General features: G+C 37.2%; 1 protein-coding gene across 2 annotated transcripts in view; it reads left to right on the top strand.

Annotated features, from left to right (window-relative positions):
• The first annotated feature begins 16178 nt into the window (after positions 1-16178).
• The window catches only part of rangrf (RAN guanine nucleotide release factor), a 37577-nt gene continuing 28425 nt past the window's right edge, over positions 16179-25330 (top strand). Inside the window, exon 1 of one of the 2 annotated variants that reach the window (XM_051925436.1) lies at positions 16179-16250. The gene's annotated coding sequence lies outside the window, so the exon portion shown is untranslated. Of the gene's footprint in view, positions 16255-25330 lie in introns of both variants that reach the window. The other variant, XM_028798360.2, reaches the window with a different exon arrangement.

Below are 25330 nucleotides of genomic sequence, written 5' to 3'. Positions count from 1 at the left end.
GACCCCCCTCTTTTGACACCCACTGCACGCCCAACCTACCTGGAAAGGGGTCTCTCTTTGAACTGCCTTTCCCAAGGTTTCTTCCATTTTTCCCTACAAGGGTTTTTTTGGGAGTTTTTCTTGTCTTCTTAGAGAGTCAAGGCTGGGGGGCTGTCAAGAGGCAGGGCCTGTTAAAGCCCATTGCGGTACTTCTTGTGTGATTTTAGGCTATACAAAAATAAATTGTATTGTATTGTATTGTATAGCCAGTTAGCCTAATTGGAGTCAACATGTGGATGTATGTTAAGGCCTACCATCGCACTCATTGCCCTTTGCTTGACATAATGTGAAAATCAAAAGGAAACACTATGGGATCACACAGCTGTGTGAAAAATGCCAAGGTTGGCCTGTGTTCATATTTGTTATATTTGCACTCCAAAGATGAACATGGGATAACTGTGCACAAGAATTGGCAAGTGCCAAAGCCAATAATATCAGTATCTCATACTGTTTTTAAAATATAAATATTGATCTATTTTGAATATTGAACTATTCAGCCAGTGTGCTGCAGCAGCTCTGACTTGTTTTTTGTGCAGCATTTGTCCATAGTGAATCATACAGTGCTGTATAATAGTTTATTGTTGTGTGTGTGAGATATACTCCCATAGAGCAGTGGCAGTAATATAATACCAACAGCAGTCAATACATCATGCACAGAAATCTTTAGAAAACATGGATTATTTATGAGTTACTAGAAGCTAATAAAGTTTATTCATTCTTAGTCCCGCAGGACCACATGTGATTCTCCAATACGAATACACATCTGAGGATGACCCACTAAAAGTGTGTAGTGAATAACAGTGAAACCACACACTGACAAGTCTGCTCCCACACCCACCCCCCATTCCTCCAGCCCGTGACGTTTGAACTGCTGCTGGGGTTTCAGGTTGAGAGCAAAATATACTGAAGAACAGACTTGACACTGAGAGAAAATAACAAGCTAATTTAATAGCTTTTTATCCATTCAGGAGCTCAGTAGTACAAGGTACCTGAAGATTAATAATTTGCAGGTTATAATGAGAATAGCAACAGCAGAGACAGACACACACATGGAGACCACCACATCTACTGGACTCCTCACTTTGAGAAGTGCCTCTGGCTGCTATGGTATCTTTCTATCATGTTAACTATTGCATCACTATGTAACATAACAATAGCAAGTACAGTTTAGGTAAGCATTATGGTCTGTAGCAATGCTGCAGCTATTTTGTTATGGTATGTTTGCATTTTCAGTTATTAATGTTAAATTTCTTTAGTAGTTTACTTAGACGTGCAATCAGAAGGCAAATGTTGTACAACCTCATCTGTGCATCCATTGGTGTCATTAGGCAGATTTGTTGATTTGGGTGTTTTGAGCACTGAAATCTGCATCTCCTGTGGCTCTTCACTACCAGCTCTCTTATTTGCAGTCTCTTTGACTGAGTGTGACACACCGTTTACTTCAGATTCATATTTTGCTGTTCATATTTTCATGAATATAGCTGCCAATTCTTTCAGGCTTGTATGGACTCCATTATTGTCTCAGATGTGCAAGAGAAAAACACACACAGCACCTGTGACATCATATTGTCCACGTTTACCACTCGTAATTCATGCCATTGAACGCCAATGTATAATCTGATGCTACAGAAAGGCTTTTCCCCTTGTAAGAGATTTATTTTTAAGACCTGCAATGTGCTCTCTGCGCATGTGACACATTTATATGTCTATTAAGGTTTTCTTTTAGGAAACTTTCAACGGTAGAAGGTCCATCGTAGACAGACATGTGGCGTTGGTTTGGTTTAGAAATGTGACACACAGTGTGCCATCTAATTGTTCCCACCCAGTTTTAAGCAAAATTCTCTTGTGGTGGTCTCCAGGTGTATTATGCATCTAACTTTCATCATAAACCTTAATTTGTGTGTTGTCATAAACCTCTGAATCCTTTATGTAGAGGTTTCTCCTATCTTTCAATTATAATTGTTGGTCTTTTTGCTTATGTGTAGCACTTTGCACACTTTGGTTTTATGTTAAATTGCATTTTCCAAGTGTTTGCTCAGGACTGAAGATTGTCGAGGTCTTTTTTGAATTGTTGCTGCTGCCTCCTCATTGTCTGCCATTCCTCCTTAGTATGAACTGCAAATGTCACAAGATTACTAACTGCATAAGAATCGTCATTAAAATAAGTTGAGCAAAGCAATGGTCCAAGCACAGACCCCTGGGACCTCCACTGATGTCCTCACTCCACACGGGGCATTCTTCTGTTGTCTGTACTCTTTGTCTCCTGCCAGCTAACCAAATAAATTGTGATCCAGTAGGTTACCTCTGATGCCAACAGCTTCTTGCTTCAAAACTAATCTTCGATGAGGGACTGTGTCAAAGGCTTTTTGAAACTTTAAGTAAATGTTGTTTGCATTTGTTAACTGTTTTATTCGCCTGCTCCAAAATAACCACCATGGTTGAGTGCAGATGACTTTTCACAAGCTTTAAGGTTGAGACGTTGAGCTCACATCCAACATTACTCAACTGCAAAACTGCAATATGACTTAAATATAAAAACGTCTTGAAAAGAACACATTGATAAGATTCAAAAACCTAAAACTCTTTCAGACCTGAGGGATTCTCTTTTCCATTTGTGTTTCTGTTAAAATGTTGTTTTGTGTTCTGAAGCTCATTCTTTAGGTCTTGGAAATTTGCCTGATGAGATGAATTTGATGGTAGGTCATATCAACAAGGTACGTGACAAATGCACTGTTCCATTAGCTAGTGACGTAGACATCAACCCTTGGAGGCAGAAATCCATATATTCATAGCTTCAAAATATATAAATTGGCAGAACTCCTTAGAACGTAAAAATTAGTAGCCCAAAAAACAAAAACTGCCATAATTTATCCATTACCATTCTAGCAGGCAGGGCTGGTGCCACCATTAAGGTGTACCAGGCATTTGCTGAGGGATCATATCGTAATGGTGGGGGGTAACTGCACAGGTTAGCTACCAAACAGTCACTTGGATCACTAATAAGCTTGGTCTGTGGCACAAAATAGCGTAGCACCGACACTGCTGGCACGTGACACAGTGTATCCATATTTTTGTTGCCTGTGTATTGAGTGAGTACAATGTGCTTTTTAAAATTCATCTTTTAATATACAAGCACCATAGAATCTAAAAAGTATCATAGGATACAGAAATGTTCAGGGATTTACATTCATATATAAGAGTAAATTAGTGATGGTTTCACATTTTCAATACGTTTTTCTAGCCTTATGGTGACTACTGAATTTCAGGGTTTGAAAATATTGAGTTTAATAGGCTTTTTACCTTTGCTGATCAGTGAATTTGCTGGTGTGACCATGAAGGTTTCCTAATAATGGTTAATAATGAATCAAGCTTTATCACTTAAACTAAAAAGCACATGTGCATGTTCATACGCTGTATGGCCAAAAGTTTGTGGACACCTGACCATCACACCTATGTGAGCTTGTTGGACATCCCATTCCAAAACCAACCAGGGGCAATCATATGGGGTTTGGGCCACCGACATGCATAACAGCTTCCATTCTTCTGAAAGGCTTTCCACAAGACTTTGGAGCATTTGTGAGGTCCGGTACTGATGCTGGATGAGAGGACCAGGCTCACAGTCAGCATTCCAATTCATCAATAGGGGTCAGGTCAGGGCTCTGTGTAGGCCACTTAAGTTCCTCCATGTCTTTATGGACTTGACCTTGTGCACTAGGGCTAAAACAGAAAAGGACCTACACCAAACTGTTGCCATGAAGTTGAATGCACACCATTGTCTAAATTGACTTTGTATGTTCCAACATTACCAGGACCCTTCACTGGAGCCAAGCCCAAAACATTGCATAGGAGTCTAAACCAATCAGGTCAGCAGAGAGTGTTCTATTCATGAAAACCTTGTTTAATATACGGAGCCTTGACTCATTTGAACATGAGCTTATTAATTTTGATATGACATTCCATTAGTACTTGCACCTTAGCTACCAAGCACCTTAGATGTTGACGTATCTCTTAAGAGCCCAGAAATGAACTTCTGCTCTACTGATTTAATTAATCTATTTGATGACAGACCCGGAAAATTTAACCTGTTTAGTCTCAAGCAGAGGAAACTGCATGGGGACCTAATCCGGCTCCACAAATTCATTGATAATGTAGATCCAGTAGAATTCTTACAACTTAGCGTTGAATCAGATACTGGAACACAGCAGTGGCAATTAAGGGGATGGGCATTTAGGATGGAAGGTAGGAAGAACTTCTTTTCTCAAAGAGTTGTGGGAATCTGAAACAAAACTACTAAGTCATGTAGCTGAAGCAGACACCTTGATAAACCTTTAAGAAGAGTCTGGATGAGAAAATAGGACAACTTAGCTATTAGCTAAACAAACAAAGCTTGATGGATTGAATGATCTCATCTCAGTTATCAAATGTCTTATCTTATTTAATCAAAGGGTTAAATTATTCAAATCCCCCCTCTTTCTAACCTTTAGTAAGAAACAGTATTTGCATTTGTTCCTAGCAGGTGTATTTAAAACTATTGAATGCATGCACATTTTATAGGGAAATGTTGACATTTGTCAATATTTAAACACAGACTTGAGGCCAATGAGAACTGACTAATCCATCCATTTTCCAACTCGCTGAATCCGAACACAGGGTCACGGGGGTCTGATGGAGCCAATCCCAGCCAACACAGGGCACAAGGCAGGAACCAATCCCGGGCAGGGTGCCAACCCACTGCAGGACACACACAAACACACCCACACACCAAGCACACACTAGGGCCAATTTGGAATTGCCAATCCACCTAACCAGCATGTCTTTGGACTGTGGGAAGAAACCGGAGCGCCCGGAGGAAACCCACACAGACACGGGGAGAACATGCAAACTCCACGCAGGGAGGACCCGGGAAGCGAACCCAGGTCCCCAGATCTCCCAACTGCGAGGCAGCAGCGCTACCCACTGCACCACCGTGCCGCCCACTGACTAATCATCTTTTCAAAAAATAAATTGATATTTTCAGCTAACTGACTAGATAGATAGATACTTTATTAATCCCAAGGGGAAATTCACATACTCCAGCAGCACCTTACTGATACAAAAAAACAATATTAAATTAAAGATTGATAGTAATGCAGGTAAAAACAGACAATAACTTTATATAATGTTAACGTTTACCCCCCCAGGTGGAATTGAAGAGTCGCATAGTTTGGGGGAGGAACGATCTTCTCAGTCTGTCAGTGGAGCAGGACAGTGACAGCAGTCTGTCGGTGAAGCTGCTCTTCTGTCTAGAGATGACACTGTTTAGTGGACTAATAAAGAAAGTTCCACTTGCAGCAAACAGGCCAATAATACCAATATTTCTGTGTAAAAGAACAATTTGCATAATTAAACCGGATGAGATATAGTGTAATGGGGCGACCTCCTCTGTTTAATATTCTAGACGTACCCCTGGATGTATGTACAGTGTGTGAGCGTCTCAGTGATGACATTTTGTAATTCTGCACACAAACGCGCTCATCCCCAAAACACCTTCCCTTCGTTCACCCATCATCTGCACACATTACTTTGTGTAGTACAATGGAAAGGGTGAAAGTACCAGTGCTGTAAAATTATTTACTGTATGTCAATCGGCCAACATTTATGTTGAAAACTATTAGGCCAAAAGACCACCCAGCCCCCACTGGCCATTCCACCTAACATTGATGTTCTAAATTAGTCCTTATGGTTTACAGGCTTCACATGGAAGAATTTGATGATGATGGTCATGTGGACATCTAGGACACCCGCCATTCAATCCGTAAATGCAGGGGGCAGCATGGTGCCTTGATCAGGTGGTGGTGGCACAGATCACCCCCACAGAAGAACCAGAAAAGGCAGCAGAGAATAGCACAGATTACTACGGAATTGCAGAATCCAGAGGAAAATGATAATTCAGTGCCCATAAGACTTAAAGGGTACAACTAAAATGTAATGCTCCAACAATGGATGCCCTTTCATTTCCTTCCTGAATGCCTTACTGACCTGTTAGCTGGGGGTCCTGACTGAAAGTATGAAGAACTTGACATTTTATGTTTCCTTTTAAGAAAAATGAGACCATCAATACTGCATGAAGCTTGGACCTCTCCAAGGGAAGCTTTAAACACCAACTCACTGGCTACAGACGTACTGTACATTTGACCAGACAATCCAGCATTGGGAATTTGGCTGCTTTCTCTTTCCACTATGCTAGAGGACTGCACTTGAGAGCAATTCAAGATCCAATTCTGTGTAACACCATCCTCCTCTTACCTGTAATCTGCCCTGATTTCTGAATCCGTATTAGTGAAAGGTGTAGCAATGATTCGAGCACTTGTTCTCCCATTTCTGGCTCATGAGAGCTACAGTAACTGCAACTTGCTGCTCCCAGTAGCCCTTGAGCATGTTATGAGCACTGTTTCAATACAGTTAGAAGTTTGCAGATGATTTGAAAACAAACCTGTGCATGCAGTAGTGCAACGGGGATACCAGGACTCCACCAATCCCAGAGCTCGGCAACCTGTGGCTCTTTGACATTTTCATGTGTTGACATATCATTTGATAATACTTTCGTAAAGATAAATAATTTATTTATGGGTTAATATTATTATTTTTCATTTAGATATTTCTTTAGCTATATGTGAATCGGACGGTCCGTCTCGCGTCTCTGTTGGTTTAACCTCTTAACTGCATCATCTACATCGCCTCTGTCATTTTGTTCAATGGTAAAATCATATGCTCTCCAGAGTTTTCTTCAGTACCAGAGATTAGATGTATGCTTCAACGTTTATTGAGATTCCTAATTCTTTCGTATACTTAATCGTCACCATGCCTTCCCAGGTCTTCGTAAACATGATAATATTTTCTCCTATTTACATATTACAGCAGAGGCAGACTGGGCATTAGGGCATTTCGGCAATGCCCGGTGGGCCGCAGACTCTCGTCTGGTCATAAGTCGGCCATTTCATGAAATAAATTTTATGTACTGGTTACTGTTTGACATTAAAATTAATTTTCTAAACTACTAAACCTTATCTGTCCAGTACTGCGATTTATATAGTCCTATATACTATACCGTATTACGTCATCAAGTTGTTTTAGTTGTCAGTACTAAGGTGACCAAAATTTTTTGGGACAATCTTGTGACATGGGGGGTGGGGGGGTGCTAGAATGTACAGATCATGAGTAGGGACTCTAAACACTACAGAGTACAAAGCGAAAGCTTATCACATGATTTCTCGCCAAAGTTGCAGGGTGCGGTAAAGCATAACCTCCGTCAAAACACTGCGCATGTGCACCGAGTTCAAATTAAAAAAGTGAACCAGCTGAAACCGGGGACGAAATCTTAAACCGGGGACAGTTGTCCGAAAAAGGGGACTGTCCCCGGAAAACGGGGACGGATGGTCACCTTATCAGTACACAACGTTGCAGCAAAAAATTTGGTCAAAACTGCCTTTTGCCAGATTTGTGTTTCTTGAATGTCACTGTTTAACAAAGTGCGACTTTTGCAAATAATAATAATAACAATTTGGAGAAGAAAGAAAAAAGCGGTGACAGAATTAAAACATAATACAGTGGTACCTCTGGTCACGACCGTAATTCGTTCCAAAACTCTGGACACGACCTGATTTAGTCATGACCCAAATGTAATTTCCCCCATAAGATTGTATGTAAATACAATTAATCCATTCCAGACCACACGAACTGTATGTAAATATATTTTTTGTTTTTTTTTAGATTTTTAAGCACAAAAATAGTTAATTATACCACAGAATGCACAGTGTAATAGTAAACTAAATATAAAAACATTGAATAACACTGAGAAAACCTTGAACAACAAAGAAAACTAACATTGCAAGAGTTTGCGCTACACCATTATGAATCACTCGCAGTAAACACTTAGTTTGAAAAATCCTTAATTTATACAAAAACTATCCATAAACAACCAAGAAAACTAACCTTGCATGAGTCGAGTTCTGGCGTGAAGGAAGTGAGGAGGAAGCTAGGTGGAGAGGAGGTTACAGTTTTGAGGGAGAGTCCGGCTCCACGGCGGAGGGATGTTCTCCTTCAGGTGTTTTCTCTCTTGTGATTTCTTGGGTTTCTGGTGTTTTTAGCCATTTAGCTGGTGGAGCAGACTTCACGAAATAGCGGTCTAATGTGACTTTCCTTTTCCTGCGCACTAAAATTTTTTTTTGGAAATGCGAGACGACATGGTCGTTCATCATGTTTATCACTCTCTTCGCAACCGCTTTGTCACGGTGGTTCTTCTCAAAAAAAAATCCTGGCACTTGTTCCATTTTTCCATGATGGATTTTATTGCATCACTTCTTATATCCTCCCTTTCCTCTTCTTCCCCTAAGAATTTCTCCTCAGTGAGCAACTTATGCTGCTCCTGCTGGAGTTCAGCGAGTTCCTCCGTCGTCAGCTCCTCTTTGTGATCCAGGACCAGCTCCTCGATGTCCTCATTGTCCACTTCAAGACCCATGCTCTTGCCCATGGACACAATCTCATCCACAACAGGAGGCTCAAATCCTTTGAAATCGCATTCAAGCCAAAGTTTCTTCCAGGCCGAGTTCAAGGTCCAATATGTAACATCTTCCCAGGCTTTGTCGAAGAGGTTGATGCAATGAACAATATTAAAATGGTTCTTCCAGAACTCCTTCAGGGTCAAAGACGTTTCCTCTGTCACATTGAAACACCTGGCGAATAGTCCTTTGGTGAACAGCTTCTTAAAATTTGAGATAACCTGCTAGTCCATGGGCTGCAGAAGATGAGTCGTGTTAGGGGTGAGGAACATGACTTTAATAAAGTCGTAGCCCTTGACCATATCGTCAACCAAATTTGGAGAGTTAGCTGGTGCATTATCCATCAGAAGAAGGCATTTTTCAGGCATATTATTCTCTTCAAGATATCGCTTCACGGCGGGAGCCAAAGCCTTATGCAGCCTTTCCAAAAACAAGGTCCTTGTGACCCAACCCTTCGTGTTTGCCTTCCACATCATGAGCAGTCTGGCCTTGTTTACATTGTGCTGCTTGAAAGCACGAGTATTCTGGAATTGGTAAACGACTAGTAGCTTGATTTTTGCATCGCCATTAGCATTAGCATACAGCAAAATGGTTAATCTCTCCTTCATTGGTTTATGGCCGGGCATAGCCTTCTCTTCCTGGGTGATGTAGGTCCTCTCGGCATCTTCTTCCAGAACAATCCAGTCTCGTCGCAGTTGAACACTTGTTGTTTGGCGAACTTTTTGATAGTAACCCAATTTGTACGTGTTCAGAAATGTTCGTGACCAGAGGTTCTACTGTATGCAACAATCAGCACGTTTTGCTCTTTCTCATTAGATTGCAAAGCATAGATATCCTTTCACAGATGGAGAACATGTAAAAAAGTGATTTGGCGGAACATTTCTACTCTGAGTTCAAAAACAAAGAAGATATTATTAAAAAATGAAAGACACTCTACTATCTGCAAACTAATGTTCATGACAGAATCATTAAGATCGGTAAGAATGTGACAGATCAAAAGAGTAATGATATAAAAACAGCATCTGTATTTTCTTTGGCTTGTGACGTGAAGGAAATCACACATCTGGGATGGTGTGTTTCCAGTAAAGGCCTCAATGAAGAATTACTGCTTTTGATACCCCTTAAAGGAAAAACTCGAAGTGAAGATATCTCTGCAGCAATTTTGGAATTTTCAACTGTTATGGAAATTAACATCAATAAATTGGCATCTATCGGTTCAGATGGAGCACCCATTAATGACAGGTAAAAAATAAAGGCTTTGTTACCCTCTTCAAACAAAACTACTTTTGTTTGCAGAAGACTTAAAAAATGGAAATCTGTTTATTTCGACGCTTTAAAAAAACATCTGAAAGCTACTGGAAGTGTCATTGATGACAACTTCTTTCTGGCAGCTGTTGCAAAAACGCATGATTCATTTACTGGTTTCTCTGATTTCAGAGATGAGAAGTCCACTCTTTTGATCTTGACAAAACCACTTGTGGCAAATGGCAATCAAATACATTTTTCACCGTTTCCAACAGATGACAGAGCTCAATTTGAACTACAACTGTAGTAAACTGAGAATTAAGATTTTAAAGATTATGCAAAGAGCAGGGGAAGCAAAAGAAGAGGGAGACTGTTAGCAACTGAGAGTAATAGAGAATGTTTTCTTTTTTAAAGTTCTATTTCATGTGTACTAATAAATCAAAAACCTTTTGTGAATTATCCACCTGCCTCACACTGAAATTCTTTACCGAAGCATCCAGAGTCAACAAAGAATACCACAACAAGTAACAGACTTGAAAAGCAAAGAGTTGTGGTCTTCAAAATTTACATCTTTACAAGTGGAACTTGAAAACCTTGAAAGAGAAAAAGTGACTTTAGTCATGAATTACAAATGGACGGAACATTCCAACTGTGGAGAGGAGGAGCAACTGAATTTCGAAACGTGGAACAGCCTTCCAGACTATTATTGTCAACTCTAAATAGTATTGTTTGGAAATTTGATGATTTTTGGGTCCACTTATTCTTGTAAGCCAGATGTTCTCCAACATGAATGATATCAAATGCAAGCTAAGACGTCAGCTTAATGATGTAATCGTGGAATCATATTTAAAACTGAAGACTTCCAACTACTCACTGAACATCAAACAACTCTGTGGAAATACAATGTCAGAAGTCTCATTAAATAGTTTTTCTTTAGTTCCTATGAGTACTTGAAGTTTTGTTTTTGTGTTAAATGCATATATACCCATATTGCATTAAAAATCGTATCTCAATCCCCCTTCTCTACCCATTGCGGCTCTTTGTAAATCTTGGGTCAAACATTTAGGATAAAATGGCTCTTTGCTTAAAAAAGGTTGCTGACCCCTGAACAAGTGTGGACGCTAAAGTCGGAAGACAAAAACACCAATTTAAAATAAAAAGCAATTTCTTTATTCTTGGTGAGTCAGAGACTGCTGCCCCCCCCCAGCTCAGTGCCACGGACTGGTCAGATCAGACAGTCTGCAGCCCCACATGGGGCTTGCCTCTATATACCTTCTTCGTGCATTAAACAAAACAAATATATATACTGTATATCAGTTCATTTTGAGGTTATAGATAAATTATAATAGCTTACGACTCCCTGAATTGGAATGTGTACATTGCTTCTTTCAGATAAAGAGGTTATCAGAGCACTCACAGTTTTAAGAAATATGCTCAAATAATTTTAAGCAGGAATTCAGAAACTCACATTGATTTATAATATCACAGGGTGTTCTGTTAGTATCAAGAGGGCAGCATTTTCTCATAAAAGAATGCAAGTTAATCTAATAATTCTGTGCACAAGCTTAATTCTTTTTCTACCTAAATCAGTGTTTCTCAACCTTTACGTATTTGCGACCCTAATGTTTTTTTGAAACCCTAATAAAATTTATTCCTATATTTTTTGCTGCAGATACACCGCTTCAAGTTTAAAATTTTTAAATTTTAAAAAAGTTTAAAACTACGAATAGCAAGATTACGCCACATATGGCAACATTCGTGCCCCCTTTTTTGTTACTTCTGGGGGCGCACCCCACAGTTTGAGAACCGCTGTCCTAAATGAAGAAAAAATCATATAGCTCTCTGCAGCATGATTAATACAAAATACAGTTATTGGTATTGTGAGTTAAATACTTATAATCACTTCAGTTAATGTTTTTTTCTTTCTCACTAGCCAATAATGTTGAAGGGTTTTTGCAATCAACAAAAAATCAAGATACCAACCTTCGTAAACATTTTGCTCTTTGTTGATTTTGTCTAGCAGCCTGGTGCCTCGTGTGTAAACGATGTATATGCACAAAAATGTTGCATACGCCTGTTTCCACGCTCACTTTTAGATGTACAGTATAAAAACTAAAGTTGGTGTAACGGTACACACATTTTCATGGCAGCCTCAGGTCACGTGTACGCAAGTTTCTGCTCGGCTTTGTAAATGGGTGCTTCCCAGCGTCAAAGCAGTGCTACTGTTTCTTTGTGGTCTCCCTTTCTTTTTTAGATTCACATCCATAACGTGGGCTTTATCAAATACACTGAAATTATTTGCATATCATTTACAAATTCAAAGCACTTGATTGTAATCAATCTGTAACAATATAATGGCACACAGAACGGCCAAACTATTCCAGCTATCATGGCTGCTTTAGCATTGTTAGAAGACATTGCAAATGGAAGAATTAGAAGAGAGTGTATATTTACAGATCATACTGATTTCTTGTCTTATGATGATGACAGCTATCCTTTTGGCGCTTTGTTCTGAACTGGGGTCAGCTTTACAAAGACAGACCTTGAGGAATTGTGCTCTACCTGCTCTTTTGCATGTTCTGTCCACTGTCGGGTTTTCAGCCACAGGAGCTTTTCAACTTGAACTGGCCAACCGATCGGGTACATCACTGAGTCACGCCATGCCAGCTATATGGGATGGTATTATCCTCTTGTCATCCAGATATATATGATTTCCTTACACTGTGGTTAAACAGGCAAACATCAAAACGCAATTTGTGGTAACATCTGCTTTTACAAACATAATTGGTGTAGTTGACTGCATGCACATTGTTATAAAGGCACCTTCAGAGAATGACTTTAATTGAGTGGAAATGCTATTTAAATAATCAATGTGCAAATTATCTATGATGCGAGAATGCATCTCATTAATCTTGCGGAGAGATCTATACTGTAAGTGTCTCACCAATTACTTCAGCGGCTCACTGCTCAAACGATGTGAGCCCCACAATTCCATTACCTCCTCCAGTGGTGTTGACACACATACGGTTGGCCGCGACTCACCTTTTCACATCGACTTTGATATCTGACCACTTCTTTTTTTTAATTCCGGCACTGTGTGACTTTCTGACCTTGAACTTTTCAGTGCCATGCTGTCAGTTTCCTTTTGTTGCTTATACCACTGCTTAAGCCACCAAAATGTGTGTTTTTCCGTGACTCCACTTCACTGAGCAGGACCTCTATTTCGTATTTGTTTTTTACAGGTGCTTTTGTCATTGTCTTTTAACAAAACAATTAATGGAAAGGGCTATTTATATTGATTTGCATATTCAAATAGGTAAAATTCTGGTAGGAGTCAGGGTGAGACTGTAGGCTTGTGCATGTGTGTTAAAATTCACATTGATTGGGATTTATAAAGGAAAAGTGCACAGAACTTTGCTTACACACAGTTTTATGCATTTGAATTTCTTTGTGCATACGCACATTTCTAGTTTTGTCCATATGGCATGTTTTGGTGTGAATTCTATACAAGGCATTATACATGAGGCCCCTGGTCTTCTGGCAGAGAGAGTAGACCCTTTAGATTGACCAGAAAACAGGACACACTGCATACTCTTTTTATTTTTCTTTATCACCCCTTCTATGGTATGTAGTGGGTAGTGTACATGCTTGATGGCTTTATTGAGGTCTTGTGGATTAAACTGACTGTGCTGTTTACCTAATCATTTGATTCTGTTTGTCTGGCAGTCATACCCATCTGCTCAGTTTGGTGCAGTTCTTCAATAATTTTTATATTTCAGTACAATTAGGACTCTTCTTGGAGGATAACTGATTTTACATTGAGATTTATTTGTATATGATGTTGTCAGAGCCGGCCCTAGACAATTTCGGGCCCAAAGCAAACTGATACCGAGGGCCCCAGGCTGGGGCTTGGACGGCGTTGCGGTATCTTCAACTAATGGAAGTTCAGTCCTGGTGCTAGTGCTGCTGCTGCTAGAGCTAACTGTTTTCGTTAGAAAGCATTGCAAAGTGCCTTTTTGGGTAGCGAAGAATTCATCTTTTGCTGCTTTTTCTTTACGTTTTTGAGCACCTGATTTATATTTCTTTGGCGGGGGAACTGAAGACATTTGGAATACAATAATTTCAAACTGTGGAAATTCGGCGAGGCCTAACTACTATCTACAAGACGTTCTTTCTAACAAAATGGAAATATATTGATATGAAGGAAAGTGATGGCTTTACAAAGAGAAGGGCCTCTTTAATGCTGTGTCGAGAATGCAGAGCGGCCCTGACTGAAGCGTAAGTGGCCGCCTACTGAGGACAGAGGCACAGATGAGCCGTGGAGGCGGCAACAGGCGCGTGGGCCTGAGTGAAGATTGGAGTGCCGAGTGGAGATGTCCACCTGGAGTAATTAAGTGATGGAATATGTTGCCGTGAATTATATATATAAAAAAATTAGTAATAGAGGTTGGAGTGAAGGAGTCTGTTGCTCCATTGGGCCCTCCGCAGCAGCGTCGCATCACAGGAAAAAAAAACCTTGGGCACAGATCCCAGTCTCTTCATCTTTATAGGAATACAGATACAGTAAGTACAATCAATATATGACTAGTTACGAATGTTGAAGATAAGATTAACAATATTAGGACAGGTAGACAATTCAAGGTCAGGATTCCAAGTCACTGTTTTAAGAGGAATTATAAAGATTTGTCACACATGCATAATTTTAATTTGTTTTTTAATGCATTCCCTATTCCAGTATAATGAGGCGTTAAATTTTAATATTTGGCAAGTGGGGAAAAGTGAGATAAAAGATTGATAGTTTTAGTGCAGGTGGTGAATTCTATGGAAGCGCATTCTTGCCTCTCAAAAAAAGTATTATTTTGCAGTAATTATCGTGTTGTTTCACAAAGATACTGCTTGCTACCTACACTATCATTGTACACATGTGTTTCAGTCTTGTAGTGACAGGCCGTGAGGGAGACATTAAGTATGTTTTCTAAAGTTTCTGTAGTGTATCTGAATCTAAATAAATGTGAAATAATAGGTACTGTACCCATGATGAGAATTTAAATCCTCTTTATGGCATTTCAGTTAGTAGTGAAATTACATATCTTTTGAGTTTTGATGGAGAAATGTCAGGGTATTTTAAATATCTGGCAACAAACAGATATCTCACATTTTAGACAGGCTTTCCAATTGAGTTAACTAAATATTTCACTTCTTACTTATTTGTGTAATCACTGTTTAATGACTGTTACTAATAGAATGTGAAATATATTAATCGGTTGCACCTTACATTTATATGGAAAAATAAATGTCATTATAAAAAAGGTAGACATAATGGAATGTTTCGAACAGGAAGGACCAAGAGTTTGATTAATGAAATGGTATTCTTAAAGTATTTTCAATCATTTGTTAGTAGTACTAGGGTGTTGTATCATGTTAGCCATTATGAATGTAAACAAAAGCCAAGCAAAATGACACCTTTTATTGGCTAACTAAAAAGATCACAATATGCAAGCTTTCGAGGCAACTCAGGTGGAGGTCTGAGTTGCCTCGAAAGCTTGCATATTGTAATCTTTTTAGTTAGCCAATAAAAGGTGTTATTTTGCTTGGCTTTTCTCTACAATCATTTGTTAAAAATGTATCTGGATTTTGGTTTAAACTCCCTTCAAACATTTTTGAACATTTTGGTGGCATATTATTTCTTTTAAACAGTGATTCTGATATAAATAAACTGCCTAGTAAACTTTTGGAAAATTATTTAAAGAAATTACATAAAACCCCAATCTGAAATAATAAATACATTGTTCATTGCATTTGGGGTGAGTAGATAAAATCGGATTCTTTAAATAATATAAAGCTTTCTATAATTACCTTGAATCGTATTTAAAAATGGTCTTACAGGTGAGGAGAAAATAATAATTTGTATGTAGTAATATTACCATTTTAGATAAATAATTTATCAGCAAATATAAATGTTTTAAAACTCACATATTATCTGTGGCTTTCATGATGGAACTAAACAGGATTGTTAAATCTTTAAATTTTGCAAACAGACGTACTTGCCGTCTTTGCAGACAATTTAAGAACATGTTAACATATTAATAAGACTCTTACACTCTGTTAATTATAAGTTTATATTGTTGGTTTCTGTTATTGATTTAATTATGATATTAAAATAAGAAATGTGTCCTCTCTGTACACTTTTTACTTACATAGGAAAAAAATCAAAATGTTATTTACACGTTGGCGTTGTAAATCATAAATACTGAACAAAAGTTATTTAAAAGAAGAGGTCTTTCGTATTTTACTCGTTCTGTGTTCTGTCATTAGCGGATACGAAGTAATGAACTGTTTCTTTAAGGTCAGCCCCGCCCCCGAGTCCTTTCGCCTCTTCCTGTCCCGCCCACTTCCTCCACTAAGAAGCGTGCTGATTGCTGAATATCGGTGGGTGAGTTGTGCTGTGTTTTAATAATTATTTTACACCAGCGTGTATGAAATATATGTACAGGAAAAACATTTTTATTTAGGGTTTTTGTACGATGGTTAGGTTGACCCATTGGCATGCCACGTTGTTTATGAACGACATTTAGCTGGAGGATAGCAACATTATTATTACTTGTTTTCGACAACTCTGCGAAGACGGGAGCCTCGAGATGCACTTTTAAATTTGCCGCTCCGCTATACAGAGCGAAAGCGCCAGAAGAAAAATTTCAAAGTCGATGGTTTTGTTGTGGCCTGACAGCACCGGTCCTGGAGACTGAAACGATAATCATCGCCACCTAGTAAGTTTATATGTTACATATAAACTTGATCCCGCCTTTCTTTACCGGTGACATTTGTACACTTTTCTTGTGTGTGGCTATTTTGTTTGCTATTACTTCCCTAAGATAATGTAAACACTGTCCTGAGTTGGTTCAGAACTTCTGAACGATGCTGTCGGAGAGAGGTGACACTGTTATTTTGCAATTTCATTTATGGATGTGAGGATGAGCAACCGGTGACAACTATAAGGGAGTACCACATGCTTAGGTCAGCTAAAACCTGCTGCAACAGAAATATAAAATATATTACACTTTCGTGTGTAAGTGAATCGCTGATTAGTTTCTGGATTGTATTGCGCTTTTGATTTTTTTATTTTTAAATTTGTTTCAAATATATAGTGGAAAATATTCAGACCCATCTCTTACTGCAGTTTACCCGTTACGGACTTACCCAAGAAGACTCAAAGCTGTCATCGTTTCCGAAAGGAACTTTCACGAATCACCAAAATAAGAGTATGAATAATTTATATGAGATTCCAGTTTTTCATCTTTTAATAGATAAAAATCTCAAACTAAATTGTAATATATTTTTCTAATAAATGTGCAAACTTTTAAAAAACATGTATTCACATTGTCATTATGGGCTTTTGAGTGTAGATTGATGGGCAAAAATGAAATCCACAGCATATTGAAGTTTACAGAATGCTCTCTGAATCCACTGTGTGTGTGTGTGTGTGTGTGTGTGTGTATATATATATATATATATATATATATATATATATATATATATATATATATCTGCGGTGGGTTGGCACCCTGCCCAGGATTGTTTCCTGCCTTGTGCCCTGTGTTGGCTGGGATTGGCTCCAGCAGACCCCCGTGACCCTGTGTTCGGATTCAGCGGGTTGGAAAATGGATGGATGGATGGATATATATATAGATAGATAGATAGATACGTACAGTCACTCAGTAGTAGTGTTAGCTGGCTTTGCCCAGAAAATTACTTAAGATAGTGGGTCCCACTGTGTAGCCAACCAAGTACTTCCTGTGTACAGTATAGAGCTCCATACTCTTTTGGATGTGCTACATACAATTGCATATGAGTCAGATATTTCTACCATGGATCAAATTACTACTGATTTACTGTGGATTTTGTTGATAGTCATTGCAAAACACCATTATCAAGAAAACTGTAGTCCTTTGAATTGAAATGGAAAATAGTAGTAGTAATGTGAGTTTTGAGTGTTAAAGATGTAGATAAATGTTTGTCCCCTCCATGAAAGAAAGAAGAGCCTACAATTGCCTCTGAAATAACTTGAAACTGACAGACATAATGGGCACCATTTGTTGTTTATTTCATATTTAACAAAAATCAGACATTTCTTTAGAGTTTTGATTCAACAGAATATTTCAAATTAAATCACAAATGAAAATGGCATGGACAAAAATGAAGGGACCATTAACCTAATATTTTGTTGCACAACCTTTAGAGGCAGTCACTGCAAACAAGCGATTCCTGGAGCTCTCAGGGAGACTTCTGCACCTGTCAACATGTCAACAAGTCGTTTGGCCTACTGTTCCTGGGCAACCTGGTCCAACTGTGTCTGTTTTGAAGGAAGCCTTCTCCAGTCTGCATGTTTCAGTTCTTTCCGTAGATGTTTGTTAATATTTAAATCAGAAATCTCAGAGAAGGTCACTTAAGAATAGTCCAGTGTTTTGTTTTTAGCTTTTTGTGGGTGCCTTTAGCTGTGTGCTTTGGGTCATCATCATCATCCTATTGGAGAATACATGACCTGAGCCAGAGCTTTCTGACAATGTTCAGTACATTTTGCTCCACAATGTCGTCATAGTCTTGAGATTTTATTGTTCCCTGCACAGACTTCAAGGCACCCCATGCCAGCCTCAAAAAGCACTTTTAAAACATAACTGAGCCTCCTCCATGTTTCATAGTAGGTATGGTGAAAAGATCATCTGTCCAAAGGACATTCTTCCAGAAGCATTGTAGCTTGTCAATATGAATTTTAGTAAATTCCATTCAGGCTTTTTCATGTTTTTCTGTCAGTGGTGGAATCCTCCTGGGTCATCTTCCTTTGAGCTGACCATTGACCTTAAACTTATTATTATTTGCGACTGTTCTTACAGGAACATCAAGCTGCTTGGAGGTGGTCTTATAGCCTTTGCTTTTGACATGCTTTTTCTATAATTTTCTTTCTGATCTTTTTAGACATAGCTGTCCTTCACTTTCTCTGGCCCTTGTTCAATGTGGAACACATTATGATAGCAAAAAGCAGAGTGACTTTTTTCAATTTAAATACTGTAGGTTAAATGACTTATTGCATGATTGGAGATGTGGGATACTAGTTAAAGAAAACAGGTAGTTTGAAAAATTACTCTAATCGAATTATTTATCTGATCTTTTTCAAGAGGTACCAATAAATGTGTCCAGGCCATTTTAGAATATCTTTAGAATAAGCAAAACTTGGTTTCTTTTTCACACTTGCTTTGCTTTACTCAATGACAGATACAGGTGCATCTCAATAAATTAGAATATCATTGAAAAGTGAATTTATTTCAGTAATTCGATTCAAAAAGTGAAACTCATATATTTATATAGATTCATTACACACAGAGTGATATATTTCAAGGCAGTATTTTCTGAAATACTGAATTTCAGTTTTCATAACTTGTAAACCATAATCAGCAAAATGAAAAGAAAAAAACACTTGAAATTTATCACTGTGTGTAATCTTTCTAGTTAGCCAATAAAAGGTGTCATTTTGCTTGGCTTTTCTCTACATTCATAATGGCTAACACGGTACAACACCCTAGTATCACTGTGTGTAATGAATCTTTATAATATGAGTTTCGCTTTTTGAATTGAATTACTGAAATACATTAACTTTTCAATGATTTTCTAATATATTGAGATGCACATGTAAAAGGCATAAAAGTATACAGGGGACAATTGTTTTTCATTTAATTAGATTTCAGGAGGCACGCAACACGTTTTCAGTGGGCTGTAAGGGTATCAACAAATTTGTCCACATCTGTATGTTCAAATTATCATTAGATTATTTTTTTTTTTTTTAACATTGATCACTCAAACATTTTTTAGTGTTTTAATCAGATATACAGTATGTTCAAAAAAAATTTTTGCCATTCAGTAGTCAGACAATAAAGTTCGAACACTGAGTCATTTTTTATTTTGACATATTGCAAACAGCAATGACTTTTACAGGCTGTAGATTTAGATGGTCTAAGCAGTGAATGGAACATTTTAAAGTTTGGAGTTGCTTTCTCTACTGCTGGAAGTGTAAGAAAATAACCATTGGCAATATATTTTGCAGGCTTCTTAAACAATTATTGGGTGTTTGTGGGAGATTCAACAGAATATTTCAAATAATAACACAAATGAAAATGGCATGGACAAAAATGAAGGGACCATTAACCTAATATTTTGTTGCACATCCTTCAGAGGCAGTCACTGCAAACAAGCGATTCCTGGAGCTCTTGGGGAGACCACAGGTGGCTTTGTAAGATGTGCTGTTGCTGTGTGGGCAAAAATGGGTAAATGTTAGTATTGTGTTTCTTTTTCCCTGTAAATATTTTGTTGGGACCTTTTTTTGGGTACAGGAAAGAAGACACAGCAGTCTCTCAAATGTAGACAACCAAGTGAAAAACCTTTTTTTGAAGGTGTGAGGTTCAAAACAGGAGAGAAACATTGATTGTATAGAAAAGGTGAAATATTGTAAATTATATACAGTGGCCAGCCCCTCTCTCTTGAGTTTAGTGGACCTTATAATGAGCTTCTCTAGTGTTTTAACTTTTGCTTTTTGCAAAGCAATACATATTTGCATGTAGTTATAGTGTGCTTGTAAAGCACATCTTTGTTGAGCTTCATTTAACTTTCCTTCCACTTCACAGGTCATTTTCCACACAGTACATCACACAGCTTCTTTTTCTTATGCTTCATGCACTGTCAGCCCCATTTATATCTGCAATTAGTTTTTAGTGCTGAGCCTAAAAACGGACATGGTATATTGGCATAGCCTTGTTATTAACATTATTGTTGACAAATACAAAAACAGCTAATGGTCTCTTTTTATAATGTCACCAAATTTCAATCAAATCGGTCAACATATTTTTGGAGGGACACACAAAGGGCAGCATTGATCAACAGGGCAAGTACCCCTATGAATGTGAAAAAATAAAAAGACACGGTTGAGTGATCACAGGAAAGTAGGTGTATAGCTATATTAATAAAATTAACAAAAAAAATTATATAAAACAAATTCATCTTAAACATAAAACTGACAATAAACATGAAGATTAAAGCATGAGTGAGTGATTTAATTAAATGAAAATCATAATCATCAAATAATAATAATACTCTAGTACTAGATAGATAGATAGATCTTTATTGTCATTAACACTTTTACAAAGGAACAACGAAATTGAAGGATTTCAATTACTACATCCATCCTGCACCCCAGATGAACATACCACTGGAGATAAACTTTGAAAAAATTATTATATTTCTGAAGCAAAGTTTTACTTCATTTTGATTGCTGCCGTTGTAGATTAGATATGTAGTATGCATTGCAAGTTAAGATTTATGATTTTCTGTACTTTTTGTTTTATTACTTGCAATTTTTATTTACTCACGTTCTCTGAAGTGAGCTATTGTTTCCCTACACTAGTCCTGCTTCAGTTTGTATATCGCTTTTCTTCTAAACCTTCCTGAACTTTGTAACAGTACAGGATTTCAAGGCGAAGTATTACATTCCTATCTGATTGACGCAATCATTTTGTAGCATATCCTACAGGAGAAATTATACCACAAATTCACATTATTCCTACTAGTTACCTGTTTCAATTCAAACAATACACTTTCTTGTAAAATTGACCTTAAATTTTGTTGACGGTCATTGCAAAAAACAGTCACTAGGAAAAGCAGGAATGTTTTACTTATGGGCAGTTTTATCTAACACGTTGAAGATTAAGATGCTCTATTGAACTGATATTAGCCTCTGGTTAAAAAAGAATTCTGATGCATTCAGTTAACCAATGGCATTAAAACCAAGGTCTATTGTCTTAGGAAATATTAACACAGTCTGTGTGTGTATACATATATGTACAGTATATATGTTTGTGTATGTGTATATATATATATATATATATATATATATATATATATATATATATATATATATACATTACACACACACACACACACACACTAGCTGTCCCCGGTGGCTCCACCTGTGTAATGGTGAAACAGGACAAACTTTAAAATTCAATAAACAAAAAGGTATCGCTAGCTAAGCGGAGGCAAGGTACACTCAAAAACGCAGAGGTAGACTGACTCCTAACGTCGCACTTCCCCCTCCCCTCAGCCCGCAGCCTCTGTCTCAAATTAGCGCAAAAATATCGCTCCTGCAAGCGAACTATGATTGTTCGCGTGATGAGATAAGTCGCAAAATCAACCAGAATGTTCAAGCAAATTATGGAAAAAAACCTGATCTACATTCATTGAGAAGTTCTCTTGTGAAAAGCGGACATACAGACAGACGTTGGATTTTATATAGAGAGAGATGTATAAAATGTGTGTGTGTGTAATTTAACAGTCAATCCTCAACTTTTGCAGGGATAACAAAATAGAAAAGATGCAAATGGGGGGGGTTACGTTCCCGCAACCACCAAAATTGTAATCTTTTGCTGAAAACACACTTCTCTGCATAGAATCCAGAGTCTCTAACCAGCTGATGAACTTGTTAACACCAAATTCATAGCCGACAGTGTCAGCCGACATGCTTGCCTGAAGTTTATATAGCATGTTTATTTTCTTACTAAGCCGCATCACTAAATTTTCATGCTTTGGTTTTTCATCCAAAGGACTTGCCCTATACTTTAAGGGCATAGTTGCAACACAAAATAATGAAAATGTGCAACAAATGCATGAATGTTTGAAGCTAAAAAACTTAATACATGCAAATGCTGACTCTGTGTGTGTGTATCATTTTTATATGTGTACTGTATCATATATATATATATATATATAATGTGTATGTGTGTGTGTGTGTGTGTGTATATATATATATATATATATATATATATATATATATATAATATATTATGTGTTTATGTATGAATGTGTGTGTGTATGTATGTATGTATATGTATGTATGTATGTATGTATGTGTATATATGTATGTATGTATGTATTTGTATATGTATGTATGTGTGTATGTATGTATGTGTATATGTGTATATATATATATATGTATGTATATATATGTGTATGTGTATATATATATGTATGTATATATATATATGTATGTGTGTATGTGTATATATATATATGTGTGTATATATATATATATGTGTGTGTATATATGTGTATATATATGTATATGTGTGTATGTATATGTATGTATGTGTATGTATATGTATGTATGTATGTGTATGTATGTGTATATATATATATGTATGTATGTATGTGTATGTATGTGTATATATATATATATGTATGTATGTATATGTATGTATGTGTATATATATATATGTATGCATGTATATGTATGTATGTGTATATATATATATATATATATATATGTATGTATGTATATGTATGTATGTGTATATATATATATGTATGTATGTATATGTATGTATGTGTATATATATATATATGTATGTATGTATGTATATGTATGTATGTGTATATATATATATATGTATGTATGTATGTATATGTATGTATGTGTGTATATATATATATGTATGTATGTATGTATATGTATGTATGTGTGTATATATATATATATATGTATGTATGTATATGTATGTATGTGTGTATATATATATATGTATGTATGTATATGTATGTATGTGTGTATATATATATATATATATGTATGTATGTATATGTATGTATGTGTGTATATATATATATATATATATATATATATGTATGTATATGTATGTATGTGTGTGTATATATATATATATATATATGTATGTATATGTATGTATGTGTATATATATATGTATGTATGTATATTTATGTATGTGTATATATATATGTATGTATGTATATGTATGTATGTGTATATATATATGTACGTATGTATATGTATGTATGTGTATATATATATATATGTATGTATATGTATGTATGTGTATATATATATATATGTATGTACTGTATATGTATATGTATGTATGTGTATATATATATATATGTATGTACTGTATATGTATATGTATGTATGTGTATATATATATATGTATGTATGTATATGTATACAGTGGTGTGAAAAACTATTTGCCCCCCTTCCTGATTTCTTATTCTTTTGCATGTTTGTCACACAAAATGTTTCTGATCATCAAACACATTTAACCATTAGTCAAATATAACACAAGTAAACACAAAATGCAGTTTGTAAATGGTGGTTTTTATTATTTAGGGAGAAAAAAAAATCCAAACCTACATGGCCCTGTGTGAAAAAGTAATTGCCCCTTGAACCTAATAACTGGTTGGGCCACCCTTAGCAGCAATAACTGCAATCAAGCGTTTGCGATAACTTGCAATGAGTCTTTTACAGCGCTGTGGAGGAATTTTGGCCCACTCATCTTTGCAAAATTGTTGTAATTCAGCTTTATTTGAGGGTTTTCTAGCATGAACCGCCTTTTTAAGGTCATGCCATAGCATCTCAATTGGATTCAGGTCAGGACTTTGACTAGGCCACTCCAAAGTCTTCATTTGTTTTTCTTCAGCCATTCAGAGGTGGATTTGCTGGTTTGTTTTGGGTCATTGTCCTGTTGCAGCACCCAAGATCGCTTCAGCTTGAGTTGACGAACAGATGGCCGGACATTCTCCTTCAGGATTTTTTGGTAGACAGTAGAATTCATGGTTCCATCTATCACAGCAAGCCTTCCAGGTCCTGAAGCAGCAAAACAACCCCAGACCATCACACTACCACCACCATATTTTACTGTTGGTATGATGTTCTTTTTCTGAAATGCTGTGTTCCTTTTACGCCAGATGTAACGGGACATTTGCCTTCCAAAAAGTTCAACTTTTGTCTCATCAGTCCACAAGGTATTTTCCCAAAAGTCTTGGCAATTATTGAGATGTTTCTTAGCAAAATTGAGACGAGCCCTAATGTTCTTTTTGCTTAACAGTGGTTTGCGTCTTGGAAATCTGCCATGCAGGCCGTTTTTGCCCAGTCTCTTTCTTATGGTGGAGTCGTGAACACTGACCTTAATTGAGGCAAGTGAGGCCTGCAGTTCTTTAGACGTTGTCCTGGGGTCTTTTGTGACCTCTTGGATGAGTCGTCTCTGCGCTCTTGGGGTAATTTTGGTCGGCCGGCCACTCCTGGGAAGGTTCACCACTGTTCCATGTTTTTGCCATTTGTGGATAATGGCTCTCACTGTGGTTCGCTGGAGTCCCAAAGCTTTAGAAATGGCTTTATAACCTTTACCAGACTGATAGATCTCAATTACTTCTGTTCTCATTTGTTCCTGAATTTCTTTGGATCTTGGCATGATGTCTAGCTTTTGAGGTGCTTTTGGTCTACTTCTCTGTGTCAGGCAGCTCCTATTTAAGTGATTTCTTGATTGAAACAGGTGTGGCAGTAATCAGGCCTGGGGGTGGCTACGGAAATTGAACTCAGGTGTGATACACCACAGTTAGGTTATTTTTTAACAAGGGGGCAATTACTTTTTCACACAGGGCCATGTAGGTTTGGATTTTTTTTC

Source organism: Erpetoichthys calabaricus, chromosome 3 (genome assembly GCF_900747795.2).
Source record: "Erpetoichthys calabaricus chromosome 3, fErpCal1.3, whole genome shotgun sequence".
NCBI lineage: Eukaryota > Metazoa > Chordata > Cladistia > Polypteriformes > Polypteridae > Erpetoichthys > Erpetoichthys calabaricus.
The sequence above is the reverse complement of the archived record's forward strand: the minus strand, read 5'-3'. Positions and strand labels throughout refer to the sequence as shown.